Source organism: Xyrauchen texanus, chromosome 14, assembly GCF_025860055.1.
Source record: "Xyrauchen texanus isolate HMW12.3.18 chromosome 14, RBS_HiC_50CHRs, whole genome shotgun sequence".
NCBI lineage: Eukaryota > Metazoa > Chordata > Actinopteri > Cypriniformes > Catostomidae > Xyrauchen > Xyrauchen texanus.
The window spans coordinates 36,639,024-36,662,722 of NC_068289.1; the positions used below are offsets into that span (position 1 = coordinate 36,639,024).

General features: G+C 38.9%; 1 protein-coding gene across 1 annotated transcript in view; it reads right to left on the reverse strand.

The window, feature by feature from the left end:
* Nucleotides 1-23,699, reverse strand: part of LOC127654777 (receptor tyrosine-protein kinase erbB-4-like) — a 514,812-nt gene that overhangs the window by 184,753 nt on the left and 306,360 nt on the right. The window lies entirely within an intron of this gene.

Sequence of the window (23,699 nt, forward strand, 5' to 3'; positions counted from 1 at the left end):
TGCGCACCACAGAATGAATGAGAGGCTCCACACAATGTTTAGTATGTTTTATAAGCTATTTAAATTATGGGGACACAAGAAATTTCCTCATAAACCACATTTATAGCATTATACCCATGTAATTACCAGACCTAAAAAACGTCATCGTAAACCACTTAATCCTGCCCACACACACACACAACACACATTTCTACTGCTTGATTTTCATGCAGTGTGTCCAATAGTATCCATCTGCAGAGCCACAGAGCAGTGTGTTTAGTGTATAAATTGCTGTGAACTCTCAAATAAACATTTTTACCAGAGATTTCAGCTTGCGAGATGCAGGAAAATGAACCCTTCAAAAACAGGAAGCACTTCAAATGTCTTTCAAAATAAAAGTCCTGCTGAAATGAGATATTTATTTAAAGTTGCAATATGTAACAATATTCAAGTAATATTTGCCATTTTTTTGCAGCTTGTAATGCAACTTAAAAAGCAGGTCACTTTTGATGGGAAAATCCAAAGGATGTGATGTTTGTGCATGCTCCCGAGAGCCTTGCCTCAGAGAGTAATCGCTTCTATTCCGCTATTAAACGGCGATTACAAACTGCAACACTAAGTAACGTTATCTTAGAAATGGAATCCAGCAAACGTCCAGCTCCCAGCACAACACAGACTCCTACACAAACTCTGAGTAAGCCAAAACAAAAACTAAATGTATCTTCTGAATCCCGTCTGGCTAAGCCGGAATGTGATCATGGTAGAGCGAAAACTAGAGAGAACATCGACAGGGCATTTGATTCCTGGAAGGACCTTCGTTTGGTTTTGTGGATCAAAACTGACCCTGAATTGGCATTCTTCTTATTGGACAGGTAAGCTTACATTACTGCAAAGCATGTGAAATATAGTGCCATAAGGGTTGTTCTGTGTCATATTAGCTAAACTACAATAACACATGAAATGAATGCTAGACAATGGTCAAGATAATGCAAAAACACCCATTCATTAGTGTAACATAACTTGTTATACAGAAAATATATACATTCTTCTATTATAAAACAACAGCGCATCGATATATCAAAATGACAGTTGGGATGTCACATATTTATAATGTATAGTCTATTTTATAAACAGCTACTGTCATCATTCGCCAAATTTAGCTAACAGTTATTGATAAAGCTGTCTAGCTGGCTAATGCCGACATAGGCTATCATATAAATGCAGTCAATGTATCATGCAAAGAAAAGTGATTAATTAAAACTATGGTCTTGCATAGTCAGACCTATATCCACATTTTGTTTTAGCCCTGTTCCAGCACTGGAGATATTGTTTTGGTCGATGCTCGCTCGCTCGCTTGCGTCCCTATGGAGTGTGGGTACGAGCACGAACAACAGGTAACTGGCTGCAGTTCACTTAACGGCCACAGGTGTCATTAATATCAAGGGTTTCTGAATGTTACATACTGATTTTTTTATTTTATTTTTTTGCCTAAGTATCGAGTTAGTGTCGATATTGAGGTACCAGGGCTGGTATCATACAGAAGCCAAAAATGTTGGTGTCGGAGCAACCCAACCAAACATTTATATAAAGTGATGTAAGCGCAATGCATGGCTGGATGAGAAAATTGTCCATGTTCAGAAAAGTGACTTCAGATATTTGTTGATCCCTGTAAACAAGAGGCCAGGTGGGGAAAAGAGGGAGGGGTTTGGGGTATATTTAGAATCATGCATTAATTCGCATGGTAGACCCCACCTGGGCAGCCTGAGTGATTGGCAGGGCATCTGCACCAGCAGCAAAGGCTATTCATGTCCTATTAGACTTCACTACATTCAGTACAGCCCCTGAACCCTGTCCCTGTGAGCCACTATATGCAAAAAATAAATACATTATTAAGCTTTGGAGGGAGACAGCGGATGCTGCATCTAAGACCTCGGTGTGCCAGTTCTTCAGAAACAAAAAGTCTGCACTCGATCTATTTACCACTCCAGATGCACACCAGCTGCTTACTTTTCTTTTTTCTGCTACTCTCACTCCTTCTGGTGTTTTCTGTCACTGGGCATGTTTGTGTTTGGCGTCTGATGTGCCATGACTGCACAGGAGTCATGTCTCCTAGTTCTACTCACCTGCATCTTCTAGCTCAGTGTTTCCAACCATTTTTTCCTTATGTACATCCAAAGACCCATAGGAAAGCCTCAAGTACCCCTTTATCGATAACAACCTTTTAAATTCATGTTATACTGGATATCATTTACCAATATTATTGAAAGTGGTCATTATAAAACTTTAACTAAATAAATAAATACACTAAACGTCTGATAAGAATTTTTTTTGAAACAGTACAGATGACCACACAAACATAAATAGGTGTGAACGGCCCCTTACAAAGTATCCCTTTAATGAAACACCCAAGCTTGTTTGTGTGTCTAAAGTTTTCATAGTTCTGGACACAACCATGTAGAATTCTTCTCATATAAAAACGTATGGTTATTTTATTTATAAATTAATTGTAGATGGCACATATTAAAAAAGTAACGTCACACCCAGTATATGAATTTACTGTAGCACTGTAATTGGCTACCTGTAATTTGTCTTGGATTGAAACATGACAAGAAAAAAGTTAGACACAAAGAAGCAAAAAAAAAAAAACGAATTATTTACACGTTGAAAGTGATAGTCAACCAAAAACATTTGTATTCTGTCATAATGCTCACCCTCATGCTGTTCCAAAACTGTAGAACTTTTTTCTTCCGTGGAGATTTTAGGCAAAAAGTTAGCCACATACGCCTGACATTCAATATAACATCTCCTTTTGGGTTTCACTGACGATTGTCATTGGAACACAAGAGGGTGAGTAAATGATGACAGATTTGCATTTTTATTTATAAATGAACTATCCCTTTAAGTACACCCTAGATTACACAGATGACTCACCATTCAATCACAGCAAGAACAGGAGCTTTACTCCCTGATGACCAGTCAAATATTCTGTAAACATTATGTATTGAAAGTGATAGATGGCCTGTTAAGAGGAGAAATTTCTGGGCATTTTCCAATTATTTTCTCATCCTACATGATTTCCGATCCCATCAGTCTTCTCTGTAATTCCCTATAGTGTGTTTTCCATGAACCCATAAATCATTAATCAGATAATTTTGCATGGCCTGTACTATAAGTGGAACTACTGGGGTCAAATGCTTTACATATTCTTGCATAACCATTTATCAAATTAAATGTGTGGTATACATCCTAAGATGGCAGACAGTCTCTTCACTGACCATCTGATGCATATTGCAAAAAAATACGTTTTACAATGAACAATTTTGAAGAATAACCTTTTAGCTAGAATTTTTATTGTTGTAACAATTTGTGTAAAATGTTGAATTGAATTATTGACATAAATTTTTTTGAATATCATTGGTATTTGATGTGTCCCACGTTTCCTTTAATAACAGTATTATTTATTTATTTATTTTGAAAATGAAAAATGTAAAAAAATAAATAAAAAAAAGTAAATCATGTGGTGCATAAAATCATGCATATACAGGTCAGGAGCTTCAGTTAATGTTCACATCAACCATCAGAATGGGGTGGCTCAATGATTTAGACCGTGGCATGATTGTTGGTGCCAGACAGGCTAGTTTGAGTATTTCTGTAACTGTGATTTTTACGCACAACAGTGTTTACTCAGAATGGTGCCGAAAACAAAACAAAAAAATCTAGTGAGCGGAAGTTCTGGGGACGGAAATGCCTTGTTGACGGGAGAGGTCAACGGAAAATAACCAGACTGGTTTGAGTTGACAGAAAAGCTACCGTAACTCAGATAACCCCTCTGTACAATTGTAGTGAGCAGAATACCATGTCAGAATAGACAACACGTCGAACCTTGAGGTGGATGGGCTACAACAGCAGAAGACCACATCAGGCACTTTATTAGGAACATAGTGCTCCTAATAAAGTGCTCAGTGAGTGTATGTGTACACTATGGCTTTGTGTTTACTCCAGCTCTGCATGCTACCATTGCCAATGTCACACACTTTGGCTGGAATATGCTCTGAGACTCTGCCAGAGCCGCTGAAAAATTCAACATATTGCTGTTCTAACATCTGCCATGCCGTATACACCTGCCAGTCAGAAAACAACCCCCAAAACCCAATGAGCAACCCAACACCATCTAACTGATGAGGGTGATTGAGTTTATTGTGTGTCTGGAATACAGAGGAGTCACTTTTTTTTGTCTATTCCTGTTCTACACATTCTGTTCAACACATTCCTTTTTTTTTGCATTGATTGTGTTGTGCAGAATGGCCTGATTTTCAGCTTTAAAATATCGCTGGAGGGCTGTGGAGATGTGGGCGAAACTGCTTTGATTATTAATTGACATTAAAATTCTTTTCATGCCTCAAATGAACTTTTAATGAGACCCAAATCTGGTATTGAGGGGGTTGAGGGTTTAAACAAAGCAGAGTGGACAGCCAAGCTTTAGGAGTGCTGCTGATGCATATTGGGTATGTGTGTGTTTGTGTGTGAGTGGGACAAGGTGAGGGGTGTGCATGCAGCTCATCTGTGGCTGGAGTTCGTGCACTGTGGCTGACCCTGAAGCCCTGTGTGCTGCCAGTTCTAAATTATTCAACATTTATCCATGTGTTTTCACCTCCTGTTTCTCTCAATTGTGTGCATCTACATACACTCGAACACTGTAAAAATATAAATGTTATCCAACTAAAACTGTTCAGTTACTGATTACTGGCTTCACTTACATTTCATGTTAGCATAAAGGAATAGTTCACCCCCAAAAATATAAAAGTTTGACATCATTTACACATCCTCGTGTTGTTACAAACACGTAACAAGTATCATAAATTCAGTCCATGTGGCGTGAACTTATTTAGTGCTAAACAATGCAAGTTCTTGCAGGTTCTTGTTTGCCATTGTTTTGAATGAACTCGCAACTGATATTAATGCTTTTGCTAGGGATGGGATGGTATAGTTATCTCACGATTCAGTATGATATGATGTTCACGATTCAATATAATCTCAGTTCGATATAGTAACACTTATATGACCAAATTTTTTTGACAAACGTTTACATAAAATGCACATTATACAGTAATTTCTCATTAAAGTTCTTTAATAAACAAAATATATGCTCAAATTTTAAATAATAAGATTTCTCATTTACCTTTCGCTATAAGAAAAGATAACATACAAATAAAACTTCAAATAGTGGGCAACAGTCAGGCTGATTAGATGCAGAACAAACAATAGAACTAAACAGAACCTGTCCTGAAGAAAAACAATTCTTCATTTTATCAATTAATAATATATAATAAAATTCTATATATAATAAATATATAATGTGTACAATTTACAAGTAATAACACTGAGTTTACATTCATTTGTATTAAAAGGGTTACTTTCACTTTAACAGTTTAATGAGCATGTCACAGACTCGCACACACAGTGTCCCGGTATATTATAGAGAGAGCGGTCTAGTTTTTAGCGCATCTGTGCTATTTGTGATAAAAATATATATTTATTTTTTTGACTGTAAAGAACAGAAAAGCTATTAAAAGACAAATTATTCAATGAAAGTTGATTGTGGGATCTCATCTTTGATGGACACACATTACACGGAAGACATGTTTTGTTTTAACCTCAAGCAAAAAAACTTTTCAACAAAACAATGTATTTCAACATATTGTCCCATCCCTAATTTTCACTGAAAAATGTCTGGATTTATAGTTCGGGGTTCGGGTTTCATTTCATATGTCTTCAGAAGACTTGGAATATGATGCAAGAGATGGGCTACTTTTATGACAATTTTGGGTGAGTCACCCAGTGCCACTGTATTTAAAAGGCAGGTCACAATATTTATTTACCACATAAGAAAGAAAGTCCTACAGGGTTGGAACGGCATGAGGGTGTGTAAATTATGAGATAATTTTTAGTTTTGTGCAATCTATTTCTGTAATAAATGTCCTTTGAATGAATGAGTCTATGTAACAGTACTACTCTGTTGAAAAGACCAGTATTGCTGGTCACCATCATAAATCGTCGCTGTCTGATGAAAAACACGTATCTCCACTTTTGGCAATTTTGACTTTTTCCCATAAACGGATGCACTGAATGATGACCTCTTTCTACTGTTTTAATTGTGCACCAAAACAACCAATGAAAAGATGTTTGATCAGGCTCTCTGTTTAACAAGTATCTTGTAAGATTGTTTATGAGAAAAATAGTTTTCCCATTCTATAAGAAATTATTTTTTGGGAGATACATGTTTTCAACAGACAGCGACGATATTATTATATATTGTGCCAACTACTCTTCCTTATTTTTTTCCTGAACATTTTACAGTGCACTCACAAAACACAAACATATAATCAACAGCATAAATGTACAGACTGACATTTAGTCTGTCTGTCGTTTAGGAATATCATTTTGTACAAAATGGCTCTATTTGTGTCAAAATTCTTGTAAGTATTTGTTCTGGATAGAACATAATAACTGATTTTACAGAGGCTCAAATCAAACAGCAAAGTCAGGTGTTAACAACACCCTAGAGGCTCTTGTGAGTCCATTAACTGAGGCTTACGAGTAATGGAGACAAATGGGGAAACTAAAACGAATGTCAAAGTTCCTTAACACTGGAGCATGCTGCAATCTCAACTTAGCAGTAGTAAGCTAAAACACACTAACAAAAGTATAATGTTATATTATATTTACACTTCTGCCAGCTGCTTTCAGATACAAGACAAAGGCAGGCCTAACACAGTCATTAAGACTGACTGAGGCCTACAAACCCACAGTCATAAATCTTACTGAACAACCTGCCAAACTCAAACAAAGGGAGTAGCCTACATAACAGACTACAAATCCCATGAAGCCTTGCACACTTTACACCTATGTGTGAAATTCCAAAGGATCGAACACTCAACTCCTATTGGATGAGGCGCTCAACAGAACGCCCCTCAGCCATGATGTCATCAGGAGTAGAAATACCTCTGAGATCCTTCTGGGCATCAATTCCAGCGACTTTGCTTGCTGTGCGCTCTCAGGTGTAGCCTCATTGCACAAGGAATTCATGTAATGTACTGTAATCACAAATTAGATTTTGCCGTGTTGTAATCCAACCACGTTGGACTGTTGTGTGTTTACGCCATCACGGATGAGACCGGCACACTGAGTTTTTCCGTTTAAGAATCGAATACTGTGGGACGGTTTATGAACCGTTCACCATGTCTCTGAGTGATAACCTAACAGATGCCTTCTCTCCCATGGTGCCACCACATTATTCTCTCTCTCTCTGTCGTACTAACCACACACAAACGTGAACCCTAACAAACATTTGGCTAGTAGATGACTTGGTGATGAAGCTCAGCTTTGTCCCCAAGTTATCGTACAATCGCCATTAACCGGCTTCTCTCCGCCCACATTCGCGGCCATATTCTCTGGCCGTAAATCTTGCCTGATGTACTCTCCGTGAGAGTCACGTCCGCCATTTTGTGCGTGTCAATCCTTTCAAACCCCCCCACACACACACACATATACACATACATTCCTCATATGTTAAAGGCTTATTTTGGTTACCATATCTAATCATGTCACTGTTTAATTTGTAGTTGTAAGTCTGAAGTTTATTGACTGCATTGTATTAATTATTAATTGACAGTACTGCATCAATAAACTTTGTTATAATTAAAAGAGAAGTGTTTTGGTATGTTTTGTTTTGCACACATCTTTGTCAAAGGCTGGCAGGGGATGCCACTGCTCGGATTCAAGCCTTCTTTGTTTCCTTTTGAATATTGATGTTCTCTGGACGTTGATTTTCCTAAGTGTACAATCTAATATTGAGACTGTTATACTGTCTGGTTAATAGTCCCTGATTCCAGGGTGGTGCCCTGTCGATATTAATCCTTATTAATATTCTATTGATTTTGACAATTATCTTTGATGATTGTTGAATTTGAAGGATCAATAAGCTAGTGTTAATTCTAATCAATGTTCCATTAATTTAAATAATTAAAGATTATCTATGATAATAAATATTATTCTATTTCATTTTGATAATTGATGGTTGTCTTTGATGATTGTTGGTTTAAAGGATTAAAAAGCTAAAATTGATTTTAATCCGTGTTCTATTGATTTTTAATAATTGATAATTATTGCTAATAACCACACCCGCTCCTAAACGTAGAGCCCACACAGCTAAACATAAAGGTCCTGAAAGGCTCCACAAAATTGCATGATATGCTCTGTGAATTTGAAATAGTTGAAAAAATATTGATTTCTCATCTTGCACTCAGGGATGTATACACATTTTTTCCATTACAATTCTTTCTAGAATGAGAATACCCCAATACCACAAGCCTCTGCTCTAACTAACAATAGAAAGTAATGGTGTACAACTGTAACAAGCTCAAGTCTATATATATATACTGTGTATATGGACAGACAGACAGACAGACAGACAGATAGATAGATAGATAGATAGATAGATACAAACAAATATTGTAAAGATAGACAAAAAAAAAAGTAAAATGAAATTTTCATAAAGTGAAGCTTGTAACTTTTTCGATCTTAAAATACTTCCACCAGACAACTATAAGAAATTCAAAAGGTTGATTTCCCAAAAACTGAAGCTCTATCAAAAATGTTTTCTCTTTGTTTATTGGAATGGGAAATTCTGGAATGTGTGTGCATATGCAAATCCCCCTCTTTTTACACTGTGCAAAGTTGTGTTTGAAGCCAGGAGATATGTTTTAATTATTCAGATTCTTAATGATGACACCAGATTCATTATTAATGGACCTGGCTTCTCCAGTGATTGGGGTGGACGAGTGGGTATTAGCACTAGCCCTGCGTGCTCCATTTGATCTCTGTGTAATTACTGCTTTTCTTTTTTCTCTCTTCACAGGCTTTAAATACAGAAGCGCCTGAAGAAGGTACTCTTCCATTTTTCTACTCCATTTCCCTGGGCTTTGTTTTTTCTCAGCAATTCTGTCATCATTCATGCACCAAATCTCTAAACAAGCACATTTTCCACATTTTACTCTTTTGCATAAATTATGTTATTCACTGTAATACCCTATCACTAGGCCTTTGACAATGTAATTTACTATATTCTTAAATGCCATTGATTATTAGACCAATGCTATTGTATTTTGCAGTCAATTATATTACTGTAAAACATTTAAAACTATTTAAAATATATGTATAAGTTCTGAAATGCACAACTAGCATGTTATTAAAAAATGACATAACAGCTCAATGCACAGTCATTCTATGTAATATTTACCATTTCAGTTTTATTTATTTATTTTTTCAGTTCTGAGGTCAAGAAGGTAAAATTTTTCTAATTAATTAAAATGAAATGTCCTGTGGTTGGATATCAATATTACATTACATTATTTTCTCTCTGCATACATTTTTCCCAAAAGCATCAATTAATGAGCTCGAAAGCGGTCAGGAAAAATAAGAAATGAACAGCACAACGAATATGTAGAGAAAAACTTCAACATTGTTTGCTCTTCCAAGGCCTAAGAATCACTTGTTTGTTCTGTTGCAAATGAACAAAGCCATAATATTGTCACTTTTATTAAAAAACAAAACAAAACAAAAAATTTCCCCTCAATGTAGCTTGTCCAGGAATCTTCATATTGATTGCAAATATGTCCTGTCTTTTACACTGTCCTTGTGCTTCTGTAACCTTGTGTTTGCGGTTCATGTCACCGGTTATTACTGCGCTACAGCTGCGACAAAAGATTAATAATACAGCCACAATCCAGATTTGCTGCAGTGCAACTGTTGTCCTTCAGAAGGAGGATCGCTCCCCTGTGCCTCAAACAGTGAAAAATCGAGTATGACACAAATGTAATTGCATGGGAAGTAATCAATTAGACACACAATTGGAAGTGACCCGGGGTCTGGAAGCCTCCGCACCAAAGATGGAAATGAGTGTTGTGCAAGCACCAACAAAAGTAATTTTCTTTTTCTCCTCTTGTATCCCTTTACACAAAGGTGCTAGTCGAAGAGCGAGAGAGAGAGATAAATTGTGTGAAGAGAGAGAGAGAGAGAGAGAGAGAGAGAGAGAGATGATATGGGGGAAGAGGGAAACAAAGCAAAAGACAGAATGTGTCTGAAGCAGTCAAATTCTATTCTCCCACTTTTCTCGTTCTTTGTCTTTCATCTCCTGTTTGCTGTTCCAGAACGCTTTCAAGAGACATTAAGCAGGACTTGTAGAGGTTAATGCATGATCATTGAGATTTTCTTCTTGAACAGGTGCAGGTATTTTGAAGAGTAAAAATACAAGTCTGCTTGTATGTGCATACCCTCTATGTGTGTATTATGAATACAAATGTATGTTTACACCACACTTTCCACTAACAGGGTACAAACTAGGGACAATGGTCAGTGAGACTAAATGCTTAACTTTCAAATTTTTTTAGTCAAACTAAATATGATATGACGTGTTTCACTTTCTATTCATGTAAAATGAAGTTTGCAATCTCTACAACCCTACTTATTACTGAAAATCTGGAAATTTCCATTTAAGAAATATGCATTATATTATTTTATATTTTTTTTTAAATCATTTTACTGAAAATTAACTTGTTAAATTAATGAAAATGAATCTGTTAACCAACTTTTATAAAATATAAAAAATAACTATCTATAACAACACAAAGCCTTAAAATGACTCGGGTACAGAACAAAAACTGAACCTTGAGACAGCAGAGACTCAAACTTCAGAAACACAGTCATCTTTCAGGATAACCTGTTCTAAAAGCAAGGGGGGAAAAATACTAAAGAAAATAAACCCACGACATCCTTTCAGCATATCATACTGACATTTTTAGTTTCGTGTCTGTATTGTGTCCCCACACTTTTCGTTTATTGTTACACAATTGATTAAAATTAACTGTAAAAGCTTTGTGTTAGCTAAGAACCGCTGTCATAAATAAATACATAACTAAAAGAACACAATACAAGAATTGAAATAGGCCTGTTAAAAAAATGCATGTTGGTAAAAACAAAATGTTATCAAATGCTGTCATCAAAGGGCAAGTGAGAGAGAGAGAGAGAGAGAGAGAGAGAGAGAGAGAGAGAAACAAAAGTACACAGAACAGAAGAAAACTGCAAACTAGTTGAAAAAGGAAGCGAGAGAAAACAAAATAGAGAAAAATGTGTTAAATGTACACACGCATTGTTTTTACTGTTATTACTGTAAGGCAATTACCACATAAGCACAGCATTGTTCTGTAATATCTGTAAAAGCAAAACATGACAAAAAAACAATAAGGTGGTACAATAATATTAAAGGAAAAAATTGTGTGCCTCAGCATGAAAAAAACCCACCTCTAATTCTTTTGTAATTGACAACAGAGTGCCCCTCTGAAATGTCAACGAAAAGATGCAAAGTTTAACCTTTGCCTCTGCAGTGGGACGAGGTATAATTATTACAAATCTCCTCTGGAGAAAAGCTGCTTGTGCACACATGGAAGCAGATGGTAACACTTTCTGTGAAGCATGTTTACAAAGTGCATTGTAATGCATATTGTTTCATAAATACAATGCAAGTTAAATACAGTGCATTTCATAAATACAAATGCAACCACAGCTATAATGCATTATCATATATAGTACCTTTATATTCATGGTTACTCCTTAAAAGATAATACATTATAACACATGAACAACTAACTCTGTTTATTCTTATTTTTAATATATTTTCATCAGTTGATAAATGATTCATCATTACATATATACAAATATAGATTCACCAGCCATTTTATTAGATACACCTGTACATATAGTTATTCTTGCAATTATCTAATCAGCCAATCATGTAGCAGCAGTGTAATGTATAAAATCATGCAGATATGGGTCAGGAGCTTCAGTTAATGTTCACATCAACCATCTGAGTGGGGAAAAAATTTGACCTCAGTGATTTTTTGTAGTGAGCAGAATAGCATCTCAGAATTCGCTTTGAGTCTGCAGCCAGAGCACCAAATCTCTGTCTCCCACACACTACCTTCTAGAAAATCAATAGAGCAATATCAGAATATATAATACCAATGAAAATTTAATTTTATCCAGGTTAATTTCTACCTCCACAGATTTCAGCTTTGGTAGCAATGCCAACAGGCTTGTTTTATCAGATTCAAAATTAGGCTTGTTGCAGTTAAAAGCATTTATTCTCTTTAACATAGTTTATGGATGGTATTGATCACTTTACACATCTCTGGAGTACTGCTATGAGAGGATTGACATGGTTATGTGACTGAGGATCAAAGTCATAATGTGTAGATCTGACAAGCTGATAAGAGGATATATATATATATATATATATATATATATATATATATATATACAGAGAGAGAGAGAGAGAGAGAGAGAGAGAGAGAGAGAGAGATCAGTGTTTAGGAATATCTAACCAAAAGTCGTGAGAAGACCAGTGTAACTACACTATCGGTAGCATAACAGTAGCTCTGCTGTTTTTAAAATACTTGTTTTCCAAGCAACAAACTACTTTTATTTTTTTTAAATGTTTTTTTTAAAAACAAACAGACAAAAAATATTTGCATCCCAGGATTTGTGGCACACTGTCTATATCAAAAGTTAAATATCACATTTTAGTATACAAAGACAACTACAAGTAAGCTTTCTGTAGATTGATTTCCCTGAAAAGTGTAACCACTGTGGTTCCAACATGATCACACAGAACATCGACATATATTTATGTACCCTGAAATCGACCCCATTCTGCCAAATTACTGACAAGTACCATCAACCATCAGATATTTGTGCATCAATCCAAATATTTGTACCATTTTCTTTGGCACTACTGATAGCACATCTCGCAATCAATCTCTGAAACACCAATTCTGGTCCCATGGCAACCAGGAAGTAACTGTGTTCACTCCGAGACACAGGTTACAAAGGTTAGCACGATTCAGAGGTTGCATTTTCGCACTTAAACACATTTTAACTCCACTTGACGGTTAAGTTTAGGGTTAGGGTTAAGAAGTAGAGTTAAAAAAATGCATTCCTGTAGACTGTATTACATCATTTAGAAATAAATCTACAACTAACATGCTTTTGGTGGCATTCTGTGAACAATTCACCACTAAGTTGGACAACAACACTTCCAGTTTCCGCCACTGGGGGCAGTGGTTTGAACTTCGGTAAACACATAATGATTTTAGAAGCAGAACTTTCAAATTGAGTGGAAGAGACAAGAATGAATGTAGGCAGTTTTAGAGAGGCTAAGTAAACGAGTGTTGTCACCGTCCCTGTGGGCATGGCTCGGATTTCAAACATACATTGACTTCACTGCTGCTCCACGTAAGGCTGCCTGAGACAGTAGATAATGCTCCTATGGGAGCACCTTTTCTCTCAATGTTCCTAAAGACTGTCATCTTCCAAGAATACAGCATGAAATGCAGAGCACAGAGGGGCATTACATGATGTAAGCGTCGTAATATGGCATTCAGGTTATGTACACAGCATTGGATGGACTCTAGAAGAGGGTAAGTGGAACAATACACACGGCTTGAATTATTTACCCATTTACAGTAGCTGAAGCGGTCTGCTAAATCATGTCTCTATCCGCTCTATTTCCTTTGCCAAGTGAATGAAGATGTTTTTTGAACCAGAAACATTGTTGCATAAAAGCGAGACAGTGTTTCAGGTTAACTACCTTTCAAACTAGCCAGATTTCACATGACAATTGGCCCCTCTGCAGAGCTAAACACCTTAAAGTAGACAGTATATTGAATTTGACAGAAACAAAACAAATACAGGGAGAGATAGAAACACATTCTGTTCAAAATGGTGCAGATAATGTCCTAGGCCACATCTGCTTTTTGCAGTCTATTTTCCCCTCTTTTTTTCCCCCCACTTGAAATGTGTGGAAAGGCATTTTCAATATTTTATCAACACCCAAGTACACAAAAGTGCAACATATTCTGACTTAAAAAAATTAATACGTAATTTGATTTAAGTATTGATCCTCACATAATACTATCAATATCAAGTGTTTATCATTATAATTATTATTTATTTAGTGTGAAAATTAATGAATATAATAAGTTTAAAAGTGAACTAAGCAATAGTTGTTTAAGATTAAATACAAAAAAATGAAAAAAGCTAAATGTGACAATTATTATTGTATGCTTTTGTGACATTTAAGTTTATTTAAATTAAATGTTGTTCAAAAATGTATCATGTTCTGTAATTAGTAGGGATGAGCGGATCAATTTTGAAAAATGTATACTTCCGTTTCTTGCTTTGAGGATCCATCCTCTCACAATACTGATAAGACCAAGTGTTTAATATTATTAATTTAGCATTAAAATGAATGCGTATTATACGTTTCAATGTAAATTAAGCAAATCATTGTCTAGGTTTAAATAACAAAGCCAAGTTTGTCTCAATTAAACATGTTCAACAATGTATCATATTATTTAATTGTTACTAATAAATGATAAACAAAACCAAAAGTCTGATAATTTCCACCCATTAATCACAATGTGAGGTTCCTGCATCTTAACTGGTAGAGCATTGACCTACTGTAGCTCCACCAAGATCATAGGTTTGATTCCCAGGAAACACACATAATGATAAAATGTATACCTTGAATGCCACACAGTAAGTTGCTTTGGCGCCTGTCAGATGAATAATTTAATTATACTGGCCTTGCTAGTACTTGGTATTGGATTGAAAGGAACATGCATTGCCCATGCCTAATTCTGAGCCCAACTCTTCAACACTACAACAACACTGTCTCCTGGTTACTCACACACTGTGGTAAGTGCCACCATGCTGTATACTGGTTAAGACTACCACAGTTTCATGTCATCTTAAACAGTTTGGTTCCTATTAAAATTCCAGCACTTCCACTACGCAATGTGGCATTGGTCCATTACTAACCGACAGAGGCATGTCCTACCACCTCCAGCCACTACTACATTATCTGCTGTGGTGGAGTTGACTGTAGAACGGGAGAAATAGTTAAGAGGGTATGCAAAGATGGAGTACATGCTAAATGTCAGACCCCTACACTTACACTAGTGCTTTTAGACAATCATGAGGAGAGAGAAATTCTGTGTAATAGCAATGATCACGTATACTGGGAGAGATATTTCCAACCTGCCCTAGCAGAGAGGTAGAAAACATGGCGGCACTTTGGCTACGTTCACACTGCAAGCTTTAGTGCTCAATTCTGATTTATTTACCAGATTATTTAGTTTGGCTATTCACATTATTTTTTTAAATGTGGCAAATATCAGATTCCAGTGTGAACTGGTCACGGTCCTGAACTGACCCACATGTGCAACGATAATGAAGACATCACATGCAGCACGCTGCCATACGAAAGTGTGCATGGAGGCCACTGAAGTTCCCTTATAAGTTGATGTGTAGCAGAAGCCAGCAAATTCGTGAGCAGGTGATAAGGAGGATGAGGATGAGGAGAAAGAGAGCACATAAGTTTTGCTGCCACACAAATACTTCTTCAGTTCTAACATCTCACTGTCCCTCCACTGACTACCTTCGCAGATGTCTTCCATATTCACAGAGTGACCAAAGAACTACAGGTATGTAAAACCTTTGGAGCGACTCCCACCGGAGCAGCATTGTGACGAATGTAGAGACTGATGTCACATGAAATCCAATATGACTTTTTAGTATGAGGTCACATTGCAAAAAATAAGACCTGTATCTGATTTAGGACCACATATGGAAGTGGCCCAAATCAGAATCAAAAAGATCAGATTCCATGTGGTTAGTGCTGTTCACACTCTTGAGTCACATATGAGCAAAAAAAAACAGATTTGGGCCACTTTTGCCTGCTGATGACCCTTTGAGCACCAACACTTGATTTGAATTATGAACTATGCGTCTGCCCAATTTGAAGTAATAGTTTCATTTGTACGCAGTGTTTAAGTTTAAACCTGGGGGCTCATATTTTTTTTAACCCATGGTGAGATTATTTACTGTAGCCATCACTGGATGACATATTGTGTATTTGTATCTTTCATATAGCCTACACAATGTATTTCCAGTCATAAGTGTGTCTTTTTGTGGTTTGACAGCTTGAATGAAAGACCTATTCAACGCTACATACAAAGAAATTGTACAATAAATGTCACCATATCTAATTGTTCAATTTGCTCAGTTACACCAGTTTCATACACTAACCCACAAACTAGGGATGTGCCAAAGGCCGAAAACCTTGACTACAAAACGAATAACAATTCTTCAGAATAATATTAAAAACATTCGTATGACTGATTATCCGAGAGGCACAAGGATAAAGTGACATTTTAAATAAACATATACAAAATAACAAAGAATTTATGAATCTGTGCGGCCAATATTTCTAAAGTGTAAACCTTTTGAATTATAATGCGCACGATGTGATTTCAAATCGGATGGGCTCAGTCTCGACTCGGAGTTTCTCAAGTATAACATTAAGATCCAACATTATATACACTTTAAATTTGATGAATGTGTGCAGAGAGGACCAGCCTGCCACATCACAGACTTGTTCAGGCATGAGCGGAGATGTCGACTCAAGGGCATAAGAGCCCGGAGTAGCAAAGCATCTAACCCATAAAGTTCGATGAACGTGTGCGAAGAGAACCCCATCGCAACACAAACTTGTCATAAAAACTGATGAATGTGAGCGGAGAGGACCAGCCTGCCGCATCACAAACTGGTTCAGGCATGAGCTGAGATGTCGACTCAAGGGCATAAGAGCCCGGAGTGCAGAACATCCAAACTATAAAAGTCCAATGAATGTGTGCAGAGAGGACAACCTGCCGCATCACAAACTTGCTACAGAGGGAGACCTCTAGCCAAGGTTTTAGAGGAGGAGAGCCCTCTGATAGAGTGCGCCCTAAAACCTACTGGCAAAGCTTGACCGCGCGCCTCGTAGGCCCGGGCAATAATGAGGATGCCTCTCTGAGGGCACCCCGCCCACCAAGCTGTGGCAAACCGCAGTGGCCACATAGAACCTGGCAGTGGCGAGGCAAGTGCCCTCTGACAGTTCTTTCTACAGAAAATCCAGAACTGAAGCAAACTGGCAGTTAGCTGGTTCTGTAATATGAACTTTAGTAGAAGGAAACGCATGCAGGCGCATTTGTGCTATGTATGCGTTACTACGATCAGCCCCCCCGGAAGAGGTCCTCTTCTGCCCTGTAAAATCTACCCAGATCAGTTCTAAGTGGAGGGAGCCCTAGCACTTGAAATGGTCTCGATAACCTCAAGAGAAAACCCTGTGAACCTCATTTGGTACCCTTAGGGGCCAGACATGAAAGGTTTCACAATTCGGGCCAAGGATGAGAAGGTCCTCCCTGTTCGGAAGGGTTTGGAGGGTTTGGGGGTCTCTTTTTCGCGTGGCCAGTCCAGTCTGGCAACGGCACGTGTAACAACATCGAGCAATTCCTCCGTATATTTCTTATCGCGGACGGAAAGCTCGGAGGCGGGAAGAGAATCGCGATCCACCTCATGATCCGAAGAAGCGGATCATGTGAAGGACCAGCTGGGTTTGGGGAGAGAGCGAGAGAAAGGGATCAACCCGTCTCTTGCTCCTCAGCCAAATCCATGCAAAGCCTGAACATCTTTTTTGTTTTTCAGTACTGCTCGAGCAGCGGCGACTTGCCTGCTGCATGCTACGCTCGCAGCTCGAGCAGCGTGCTCTTACCCCCAAACAAACAGAGCAAAAACTGAACGCATTGTTTGCAGATTTCAGTCATTCTCTCTTTTTTTTTTCCTTTTCTTTTTTTTTTAAATATACAGTATATATATTATATTTTCTAAACAGAAGAGAAAAGAGAAAGATGTTCACTGCACACTGCCTAACCAATTCTATCTCCTAACAGAGGAAAGAAAGTTTTGACAGGGTTTGTAAAACACACAGAAACAGAATCGCTCTGAAAAAAAGAGTTTCTGACAACACCTGGTGACGTATCCATTTATAGCCTGGCCGCAGGTGCATCTAATGATTACATCAGCCAAGGCTATAAATTCCGGTCAATGTTCATTGACGTGTTACACACATTATTTCAGCTCGGTCACAACTAGGATTGTTCCCCATAGTGCTTAGAAGCGCAGCATCATAGTGAAGCTTTTTGTAAAGGGAACACACGTTTTACACATGATTCCCATGTATTTATTTATAGCCTAAACCTGAGCGCAATGTTAAATTCCTGACCTGAAGTGATGATTTCATGTCGGAGCCCGTCTATCCGTCTTTTAAAGTTGGCCACATTTATGTCAGCTTCACTGATTATGAAAATTATCTGGTTAAAAAAAAAGTTTAAATGCTACATGGAGCATTCATCTATTAGGAATAATCCTCCTTGTGTAAAACAAAGAAACTGAAACATTCTCAGTCTTTTTTTCTTTTTCTTTATTAAACTCTCCTACCTCTGGTAAGGCGCTATATGCATTTTAAATCATTATTATTGTTATTAATAATAATAATAATAATATTATTATTATTTAACTAAATAATGTGTCTTGTTGTAAAATTCCTGATAGATTTATGGGACTTTCAACTGTTTCATTTGTTTTAATGTTTCAATTTGTATTTATTATTCACTGCAAAATGTGTGCTTGACATTTCATATTTTGCTTGACACCTCCTGTCTTCAGAATAACTAATTCCTTTCATGCAGATATTAATATCAGAAATACCAGGAGAAACCACAGTTAACAACATATTCCACAGTATTTGTAGCTTACAAATTCAGCTACATCTGGTAAGAAAAAAGAATAAAATAATATATCTTTTTTAAATAATTTTAGAATAATAATAATAATAATACTTGTTATTATGAAAAGGCATATATAAGGCATATTTTATTAATAGAAACTATACATGTAAGAGTAACATTTACAAATTAACATTTCATTTAGTTTTGAAGCACTTCCTGTTTAAGCCCGCCCACTCCCAGTTCTATCTAAATACAGAGACAGATACAGATAATTTTGTCATATGAACAGATACAAATACAGATAATCGCAAAACAGTAAATTTGGACTGCCTTTAGGGCTGCCTCGATGCGTCCTGTCTGTGATACCTGTGCCTTTCCTACCCTCGAATGGCTTTAGTAAATGTTATATCAACTTTTGTGGACTACCAACACTATTACACCAGACTTTTAAACAGAAGCCCAATTGAGGCGCCCCTATGCGTTGCATTCAGTGCTGTGGAAAAACATTTACCCACATTTATGTGTATTTTTCATATTAAAATGTTTTAGATTTTCAAACGAGACATAGCATAAAACAAAGGCAACCTGAGTAAACACAAATACAGTTTTCAAATATATATTTATTTTTATTGAAGAAAAACATTATGCAACCCTTATATCACCCATTTGAAAAACGAACTTCCCCCTTAAATTTAGTAGCTGGTTTAGCCTTTAGCAGCAACAACTGCAACCAAAAGCTTCCAATAATCTGTCTTTCACAGTGCTGTGGTGGAATTTTGGCCCACTCTTCTTTGCAGAACTGATTTAATTCAGCCACATTGGAGGGTTTTCGAGCAAGAACTGCCCATTTAAGGTCTTGCCACAGCATCTAAAATAAGTCAGAACTTTGAATAGGCCACTCCAAAACTTTAATTTTGCCTCGTTTGAGCCATTCAGAGTTGGACTTACTCCTATTATTTGGATTATGGTCTTGCTGCATAATCCAATTGCGCTTGAGCTTCAACTCATGGACTGATGACCAGATGTTCTCCTTTAGGATTTTATGATAAAGAGCAGAATTCATGTTTTCCTCAATTATTGCAAGTCACCCTGGCCCTGAAGCAGCAAAGCATCTTTACACCATCACACTACCACCACAATGCTTGACCATAGGTATGATGTTCTTTTTATGGAATGCCAGATGTAACGGGACCCCTGTCTTCCAAACAGTTCCACTTTCGACTCGTCAGTCCACAAAACATTCTACCAAAAATTTTTGAGGATCATCAAGGTGTGTTTTGGCAAATTCATACAAGCCTTAATGCTCTTCTGGGTTAGCAGTGGTTTTCACCTCGCCACATTTCCATGGATGGCATTTTTGGCCAGTGTCTTTCTGATAGTTCTGAACAGTGACCTATATTGATGTGAGAGAGGCATTCAGTTCCTTGAATGTTGTCCTTAGCTTTTTTGTGACTTCCTGGATGTGTTGTCGCTGTCATCTTGAAGGAATTTTGGAAGGATCGGCCACTGGAAATGTTCACTACTGTGCCAAGTTTTCTACATTTGGAGATAATGGCTCTCACTGTGGTTCTTTGTAGTCCCAGAGCCTTTGAAATGACTTTGTAACCCTTCCAAGACTGATGTGCATTTCAATCACCTTTTTCCTCATAATTTCTGGAATTACTTTTGATCTTGGCATAGTGTGCTACTGGGTGAGACATAGTTCTATTTAGAAGTTGATTTAATTGACTGTCTAGTTCAGCTAAACCCCAATTATGAATGCAGTTTAATAGATTTGGGGATTTAGTAACTAACTTTTTTACTTCAATAAAAAACATTATCATTTAAAAACTGTATTTTGTGTTTACTCAGATTACCTTTGTTTTATGTTATATTTTGTTTAAATTTTTGAAACAATTAGTATGAGTTATACACAAAACAGTGAAAATCAGGAAGGGGACAAATAATTTTCTACATCACTGTACCATGCATATATGGTTTTTGAACCTCTGATCAGAAGTCAAGTGTTCCCATGCAAGCACTATTTCTAATGTAACCTGTCTCTCAAGTTCTTTATTAAGCTATATGAAGTTAAGAGATCTATATGTTTATATAGCCTTTACCTCTCCTGCAAAACTATAAACTATAATAAAGACCTTCATATGAGTGACTAGTGCTGTCATCAAGCTTTGGGGTTCCCCACCAAATCACTGAGTTTTATGGATCCATTTCCAGGTGCAGATATTTAGCTGCATTTCACTGCCTGTGACAGTCCCTTTCAATCCACCAGCTCAAACAGCAGACAACTTCTGATGGACGTTTTGCAAAATCAATTTAGTTTGATATCTATATTCATGAGTACTCCGTCTCTCTTCTTCTCTTATTTCCTGCAAGAAATCGAAAACTTCCAACTTAAAAAAAAGACCCCAACAACTGCAGAATCACACAAATGAGAATGAGTGAAATGTCCTCTACACAATGGACATACTCCATCATAGTCATTCTTTCTTTTTACTGTTTTGCACATTTTAGAACAAGAGCAAAGTCATCAGATCAAAAAAATAAATAAATACAAATGGAAGTATGTGAATTACGAAGTGAACAAAAATGTTAAACGGTGGGGCGGCCCACGGGTACACGGAGGTCCCCCAGGTGGACAGAGCAGTTGCGATCCACCTGTTCCCCAAGAATGCCACCACCTGGCGGGATCGCCCGGTACTCCCCCCCAAGGCCTGTAGGATGATGTCGTCACAGACCTCGAAAGCCTACAGCGCCATTGGACAGGCCACCTCCGCCATGCATGCCATGGCTCTCCTGCAGGTCCACCAAGCCAAGGCACTCAAAGAACTGCACCTGGGTAGTCCCGACCCCGACGTGCTGCAGGAACTGCGCTCTGCAACCAACCTCGCTCTCAGAGCCACGAAGGTCACAGCGTGGGCAATGGCCACCCTCATGGTACAGGAACGCCCCCTTTGACTGAACATGGTCGAGATGCGCGATGTTGACAAGGCCCGCTTTCTCAATGCCCCTGTCTCCCAGCTCGGCCTCTTCGGCAACACCGTCAATGACTTTGCCCAGCAGTTTTCGCCGGTAAAGAGGCAGATGGAAAATATTCCACACATCTGCCCCAGTGCAGCCCATCCCCCGGCTTCCCCCTGCATCTGAGCAACAGGCAGCTCCTCCTCAAGCCGGGCCCAGCTCTCAGCCCCAGTGTCGAGCGCCCCACAGGCGGCTCTAGGACCTGGAAAGATCCTAAGTGCTCCTCATACAGAAGACCCGGGCTGTCAGATGTTCCCTTCTGAGCTAGTATCAGGAACACTCCGTCCCCCGGTGGAGGACTGGGAGAAAAATCTTAATTTTCCTTATTTTCTTTTGCCACACCCCCTTCAGGCTTCAGTAGCAACACTGTCAATAAAAGAGCAATTTCCTCACTCCCTGGGTCATCTAGCCGGTATGTGCCTATGGCACCTATCTAAAATCCTACAGTCCTGGTTGTCCGGACGCAGTTACCTCGCCTCCGGATCCGTGACTCCCCCGCTGACGAGTTGCAAAGACGTCACTCCAGGACCTCTTCCTCAGTCTCTAACCCACCCCCTGCCGGGTGCACGGAGTATGCTTTGAGTCTTTTCTCAGCACCCAAGCCTCGGGGCGCGTTTTTACCTCCCAACACGTTATTACCTGACACAACCCCCCACCCCACCCCGCTGCGAAGCCCCACCTGGTACCTCTAAAACAGTTCCAGAGGCCCCTGGGGCATATGGCATCCTCGGCCGTGGTCCTGCCGCTCGGGTTGATGCATATGAGACCGATTCAGCACTGGCTTCAGACTCGAGTCCCGAGATGGGCATGGCGCCATGGCACTTACCATGTGTTAATCACACCTTCCTGCCTTCAGACTTTAAACACTTGGACAGACCTCTGTTTTCTGTGGACTGGAGTCCACCTACAGCAGGTGTCCAGACGTGTCGTGGTAACCACAGATGCCTCTCAACTGGGCACGTAGCCGCTGGCTCCTGGATAGGGCCCTGGCTGCATTTGCACATCAACTGCCTAGAGTTGCTGGCTGTATTCCTTGCCCTGCGGAGGTTTCTCCCACTGATCCGGGGCAAGCACGTCTTGATCCATTCAGACAGCACCGTGATGGTAATGTACATAAATTGCCAAGGCGGTGTGCTCTCATCATATGTCACAACTGACAGGTCTCACACAGCGGAGAGTGAAGTCTCCACCCCCAGGTGGTCCAGCTGATTTGGGGCCAGTTCGGCATGGCACAAGTAGATCTCTTTGTCTTCCAAGACAATTCCCACTGCCCGCTCTGGTACTCCCGGGGGCTGCGCATGTACGTATTTCCCCCATTGAGACTTCTTGCACTGGTGCTGTGCAAGATCAGGGAGGATGAGGAACACTCGGACTTGGTTCTCGGATCTCATGCTCCTCGCAACAGCACCTCTCTGGCAAATTCTCCTGAGGAAGGACCTTCTTTCCCAGGGATGGGGCACCCTCTGGCATTCATGCCCAGACCTCTGGAACCTCCATGTCTGGCCCCTGGACGGGACGTGGAAGATCTGAGTGACCAACCACCTGTGGTCGTAGACACGATCAACCAAGCCAGAGCTCCCTCTACCAGGCAGCTTTATGCCCTAATGGCCACTATGAGCTGCAAGTGCTCTGAACTGGGGTAGGGCTCCATGAGAATAATTCTCTTTTCAGGTAACTCCCTGTTATGTATTTTCCGTGGTACGATCCCCCTTGGGCAGTCCCTCTGCTCCCAGCTGTGTTTGTAGAGCTCCTCCCTCATCAGGTAGGACCTACCACTGCGCCACTTCCAAGTGTGGCTTGACAACCCATGTGACATATTGCCCACATGTCACCTCCCCCCGTTTGGGCAGGATGTGGTCTCCGCCGGGTCTTTTCTCCCTGAAAGAATAGGAACGGAAAAGATTGCCTTCCCTGATGTATTTCATAGCATTAGGATAGCCCCAGTTGCTTTGTGCTCTTTGACGTGAAACATATATA